This window comes from Staurois parvus, unplaced genomic scaffold (genome assembly GCF_062004578.1).
Source record: "Staurois parvus isolate SC_StPar_1 unplaced genomic scaffold, SC_StPar_1.0 ptg003635l, whole genome shotgun sequence".
Taxonomy (NCBI): Eukaryota; Metazoa; Chordata; class Amphibia; order Anura; family Ranidae; genus Staurois; species Staurois parvus.
This window is the reverse complement of record NW_028321431.1, coordinates 34,079-41,828: the sequence shown is the minus strand read 5'-3', so window position 1 is coordinate 41,828 and position 7,750 is coordinate 34,079.

Below are 7,750 nucleotides of genomic sequence, written 5' to 3'. Positions count from 1 at the left end.
CGCCCCCTGTATACTGTGTATATAATATACTGTCACACCGCCCCCTGTATACTGTATATATATATATAATATACTGTCACACCGCCCCCTGTATACTGTATATATAATATACTGTCACACCGCCCCCTGTATACTGTGTATATATAATATACTGTCACACCGCCCCCTGTATACTATGTATATAATATACTGTCACACCGCCCCCTGTATACTATGTATATAATATACTGTCACACCGCCCCCTGTATACTGTGTATATAATATACTGTCACACCGCCCCCTGTGTACTGTGTATATATAATATACTGTCACACCGCCCCCTGTATACTGTGTATATATAATATACTGTCACACCGCCCCCTGTATACTGTGTATATAATATACTGTCACACCGCCCCCTGTATACTGTATATATAATATACTGTCACACCGCCCCCTGTATACTGTGTGTATAATATACTGTCACACCGCCCCCTGTATACTGTATATATAATATACTGTCACACCGCCCCCTGTATACTGTGTATATATAATATACTGTCACACCGCCCCCTGTATACTGTGTGTATATAATATACTGTCACACCGCCCCCTGTATACTGTGTATATAATATACTGTCACACCGCCCCCTGTATACTGTGTATATATAATATACTGTCACACCGCCCCCTGTATACTGTGTATATATAATATACTGTCACACCGCCCCCTGTATACTGTGTATATAATATACTGTCACACCGCCCCCTGTATACTGTGTATATAATATACTGTCACACCGCCCCCTGTATACTGTATATATAATATACTGTCACACCGCCCCCTGTATACTGTATATATAATATACTGTCACACCGCCCCCTGTATACTGTGTATATATAATATACTGTCACACCGCCCCCTGTATACTGTGTGTATATAATATACTGTCACACCGCCCCCTGTATACTGTATATATAATATACTGTCACACCGCCCCCTGTATACTGTGTATATATAATATACTGTCACACCGCCCCCTGTATACTATGTATATAATATACTGTCACACCGCCCCCTGTATACTATGTATATAATATACTGTCACACCGCCCCCTGTATACTGTGTATATAATATACTGTCACACCGCCCCCTGTGTACTGTGTATATATAATATACTGTCACACCGCCCCCTGTATACTGTGTATATATAATATACTGTCACACCGCCCCCTGTATACTGTGTATATAATATACTGTCACACCGCCCCCTGTATACTGTATATATAATATACTGTCACACCGCCCCCTGTATACTGTGTGTATAATATACTGTCACACCGCCCCCTGTATACTGTATATATAATATACTGTCACACCGCCCCCTGTATACTGTGTATATATAATATACTGTCACACCGCCCCCTGTATACTGTGTGTATATAATATACTGTCACACCGCCCCCTGTATACTGTGTATATAATATACTGTCACACCGCCCCCTGTATACTGTGTATATATAATATACTGTCACACCGCCCCCTGTATACTGTGTATATATAATATACTGTCACACCGCCCCCTGTATACTGTGTATATAATATACTGTCACACCGCCCCCTGTATACTGTGTATATAATATACTGTCACACCGCCCCCTGTATACTGTGTATATATAATATACTGTCACACCGCCCCCTGTATACTGTGTGTATATAATATACTGTCACACCGCCCCCTGTATACTGTATATATAATATACTGTCACACCGCCCCCTGTATACTGTGTATATATAATATACTGTCACACCGCCCCCTGTATACTGTATATATAATATACTGTCACACCGCCCCCTGTATACTGTGTATATAATATACTGTCACACCGACCCCTGTATACTGTGTATATAATATACTGTCACACCGCCCCCTGTATACTGTGTGTATATAATATACTGTCACACCGCCCCCTGTATACTGTGTGTATATAATATACTGTCACACCGCCCCCTGTATACTGTGTATATATAATATACCGTCACACCGCCCCCTGTATACTGTGTGTATATAATATACTGTCACACCGCCCCCTGTATACTGTGTATATAATATACTGTCACACCGCCCCCTGTATACTGTGTATATATAATATACTGTCACACCGCCCCCTGTATACTGTGTGTATATATAATATACTGTCACACCGCCCCCTGTATACTGTGTATATAATATACTGTCACACCGCCCCCTGTATACTGTGTATATATAATATACTGTCACACCGCCCCCCGTATACTGTGTATATAATATACTGTCACACCGCCCCCCGTATACTGTGTATATAATATACTGTCACACCGCCCCCTGTATACTGTGTATATAATATACTGTCACACCGCCCCCTGTATACTGTATATATAATATACTGTCACACCGCCCCCTGTATACTGTATATATATAATATACTGTCACACCGCCCCCTGTATACTGTGTATATATAATATACTGTCACACCGCCCCCTGTATACTGTGTATATATAATATACTGTCACACCGCCCCCTGTATACTGTGTGTATATAATATACTGTCACACCGCCCCCTGTATACTGTGTGTATATAATATACTGTCACACCGCCCCCTGTATACTGTGTATATATAATATACTGTCACACCGCCCCCTGTATACTGTGTGTATATAATATACTGTCACACCGCCCCCTGTATACTGTGTATATAATATACTGTCACACCGCCCCTGTATACTGTGTATATAATATACTGTCACACCGCCCCCTGTATACTGTGTATATAATATACTGTCACACCGCCCCCTGTATACTGTATATATATATATAATATACTGTCACACCGCCCCCTGTATACTGTATATATAATATACTGTCACACCGCCCCCTGTATACTGTGTATATATAATATACTGTCACACCGCCCCCTGTATACTGTGTATATATAATATACTGTCACACCGCCCCCTGTATACTATGTATATAATATACTGTCACACCGCCCCCTGTATACTATGTATATAATATACTGTCACACCGCCCCCTGTATACTGTGTATATAATATACTGTCACACCGCCCCCTGTGTACTGTGTATATATAATATACTGTCACACCGCCCCCTGTATACTGTGTATATAATATACTGTCACACCGCCCCCTGTATACTGTGTGTATATAATATACTGTCACACCGCCCCCTGTATACTGTATATATAATATACTGTCACACCGCCCCCTGTATACTGTGTATATATAATATACTGTCACACCGCCCCCTGTATACTGTGTGTATATAATATACTGTCACACCGCCCCCTGTATACTGTGTATATAATATACTGTCACACCGCCCCCTGTATACTGTGTATATATAATATACTGTCACACCGCCCCCTGTATACTGTATATATAATATACTGTCACACCGCCCCCTGTATACTGTGTATATATAATATACTGTCACACCGCCCCCTGTATACTGTGTGTATATAATATACTGTCACACCGCCCCCTGTATACTGTATATATAATATACTGTCACACCGCCCCCTGTATACTGTGTATATATAATATACTGTCACACCGCCCCCTGTATACTGTGTATATATAATATACTGTCACACCGCCCCCTGTATACTGTGTATATAATATACTGTCACACCGACCCCTGTATACTGTGTATATAATATACTGTCACACCGCCCCCTGTATACTGTGTGTATATAATATACTGTCACACCGCCCCCTGTATACTGTGTGTATATAATATACTGTCACACCGCCCCCTGTATACTGTGTATATATAATATACCGTCACACCGCCCCCTGTATACTGTGTGTATATAATATACTGTCACACCGCCCCCTGTATACTGTGTATATAATATACCGTCACACCGCCCCCTGTATACTGTGTATATATAATATACTGTCACACCGCCCCCTGTATACTGTGTGTATATATAATATACTGTCACACCGCCCCCTGTATACTGTGTATATATAATATACTGTCACACCGCCCCCCGTATACTGTGTATATAATATACTGTCACACCGCCCCCCGTATACTGTGTATATAATATACTGTCACACCGCCCCCTGTATACTGTATATATAATATACTGTCACACCGCCCCCTGTATACTGTATATATATAATATACTGTCACACCGCCCCCTGTATACTGTGTATATATAATATACTGTCACACCGCCCCCTGTATACTGTGTATATATAATATACTGTCACACCGCCCCCTGTATACTGTGTGTATATAATATACTGTCACACCGCCCCCTGTATACTGTGTATATATAATATACTGTCACACCGCCCCCTGTATACTGTGTGTATATAATATACTGTCACACCGCCCCCTGTATACTGTGTATATAATATACTGTCACACCGCCCCCTGTATACTGTGTATATAATATACTGTCACACCGCCCCCTGTATACTGTGTATATAATATACTGTCACACCGCCCCCTGTATACTGTGTATATAATATACTGTCACACCGCCCCCTGTATACTGTGTGTATAAAGTATCCCCCAGAAATGAGCCCCCCCTCCCCCGGACTGTATACAATGTATATATATCTCCCAGAAGTGAGTCCCCCCCTCCCCTGGACTGTATACAATGTATATACAGTCAGGTCCATAAATATTGGGACAAGGACACAATTCTAACATTTTTGGCTCTATACACCACAATGGATTTGAAATGAAACAAACAAGATGTGCTTTAACTGCAGACTGTCAGCTTTAATTTGAGGGTATTTACATCCAAATCAGGTGAACGGTGTAGGAATTACAACAGTTTGCATATGTGCCTCCCACTTGTTAAGGGACCAAAAGTAATGGGACAATTGGCTTCTCAGCTGTTCCATGGCCAGGTGTGTGTTATTCTCTCATTATCCCAATTACAATGAGCAGATACAAGGTCCAGAGTTCATTTCAAGTGTGCTATTTGCATTTGGAATCTGTTGCTGTCAACTCTCAAGATGAGACCCAAAGAGCTGTCACTATCAGTGAAGCCATCATTAGGCTGAAAAAACAAAACAAACCCATCAGAGAGATAGCAAAAACATTAGGCGTGGCCAAAACAACTGTTTGGAACATTCTTTAAAAGAAGGAACGCACCGGTGAGCTCAGCAACACCAAAAGACCCGGAAGACCACGGAAAACAACTGTGGTGGATGAGCGAAGAATTCTTTCCCTGGTGAAGAAAACACCCTTCACAACAGTTGGCCGGATCAAGAACACTCTCCAGGAGGTAGGTGTATGTGTGTCAAAGTCACCAATCAGGAGAAGACTTCACCAGAGTGAATACAGAGGGTTCACCACAAGATGGAAACCATTGGTGAGCCTCAAACACAGGAAGGCCAGATTAGAGTTTGCCAAACGACATGTAAAAAAGCCTTCACAGTTCTGGAACAACATCCTATGGACAGATGAGACCGACATCAACTTGTACCAGAGTGATGGGAAGAGAAGAGGATGGAGAAGGAACTGCTCATGGTCCTCAGCATACCACCTCATCAGTGATCATGGTGGTGGTAGTGTCATGGCGTGGGCATGTATGGCTGCCAATGGAACTGCTTCTCTTGTATTTATTGATGATGTGACGGCTGACAGAAGCAGCCGGATGAATTGTGAAGTGTTTCGGGAATATTATCGGCTCATATTCAGCCAAATGCTTCACAACTCATTGGACGCTTCACAGTGCAGATGGACAATGACCCAAAGCAGACTGCAAAAGCAACCAAAGAAGTGGAATGTTCTGCAATGGCCAATCACCTGACCTGAATCCGATTGAGCATTTCACTTGCTGAAGACAAAACTGAAGGGAAAATGCCCCAAGAACAAGCAGGAACTGAAGACAGTTGCAGTAAAGGCCTGGCAGAGCATCACCAGGGATGACACCCAGCGTCTGGTGATGTCTATGTGTTCCACACTTCAGGCTGTCATTGACTGCAAAGGATTTGTAACCAAGTATTAAAAAGTGAAAGTTTGATTTATGATTATTATTCTGTCCCATTACTTTTGGTCCCTTAACAAGTGGGAGGCACATATGCAAACTGTTGTCATTCCTACACTGTTCACCTGATTTGGATGTAAATACCCTCAAATAAAAGCTGACAGTCTGCAGTTAAAGCACATCTTGTTCTCTTCATTTCAAATCCATTGTGGTGTATAGAGCCAAAAATGTTAGAATTGTGTCCATGTCCCAATATTTATGAACCTGACTGTATATCTCCCAGAAGTGAGCCCCCCTCCCCCGGACTGTATACAATGTATATATATATATATATATATATATATATATACAGTATCCCCCAGAAGTGAGTCCCCCCTCCCCCGGACTGTATACAATGTGTGTATATATATATATATATATATATATACAGTTGCAAGAAAAAGTATGTGAACCCCTTGGGATTACGTGGAGTTTTGCATGAATTGGGCATAAAATGTGCTCTGAACGTCATCTAAGTCACAACAATAGAAGAACACAGTCTGCTGAACATAATACTACACAAACATGAGACTTTGCCATGGTGTAATTGCACATTCCATTGTTAGACCGATCATTTCTGTGTGAGGGGCGAACATTCCATTGTTAGACCGATCATTTCTGTGTGAGGGGCGAACATTCCATTGTTAGACCGATCGTTTCTGTGTGAGGGGCGAACATTCCATTGTTAGACCGATCATTTCTGTGTGAGGGGCGAACATTCCATTGTTAGACCGATCATTTCTGTGTGAGGGGCGAACATTCCATTGTTAGACCGATCATTTCTGTGTGAGGGGCGAACATTCCATTGTTAGACCGATCATTTCTGTGTGAGGGGCGAACATTCAGCATCAGCCGGGGAGCAAATACACATTTCCTGCACTGTGTATATATATATTACAGTCCGGGGGAGGGGTGGACTCACTTCTGGGAGATACTGTATATAAAACACACGCCCACAGCGACTAGCTAACCGAGGCGTGTACGTCCGGCCGTGACTTGGGGTAAAGAGGGAATGTTTCTCTGGGATTCTACAGAGGCTACAAATACACTTTTACATGTAGATGTAGCCTACATTGTGTCCAATCAGAAGGAAGGATTTCCATCTCTCCGCAACTAATATTGTATCTTTTATGAGAGATGGAATAGATTCCTCCAATCTGTGGATATAAATCTGGCAGACATTTCGGAGCCCCCTCCTGGTCTCCTGTGGTTTCTTGAAGCTGAAATGGCTGGAGCTCTTCTTTTAGATTCAAGAAGGTGGCAAACTCTGGCTACATAGGTGAGAAGGTTGTATTGGCACCTCGGTGACACCTCCAGACTAGAAGCTGCTCTGTCCTTTCAGATGCTGATTGGAGGACATATGTCTCTGACTGAATACTGAACACTGATTGGAGGACATATGTCTCTGACTGAATACTGAACACGGATCTGTAATAACATGGAACAAGATGAGATCTACAATGACATCTTTCTACAGATCACATCCCATCCCAACTACCCAAATCTTACATCTATGTTACATCTCCCCCCTTCTAGATGATGCATAGCTGAGCCTAAACAGGTCGGCTAACACGTCTCCCTGGAAGGTTCCCTAGATTGGGGGGTGAAGGTTGTCCCCCTGCAGATTGGAGAGGGCTACTGCACAGCTCTCTGAATGATCCTAAAGGGTCTGGATCACAACTGGCCAGCAGATCGCCCTGTGGATCCACTGG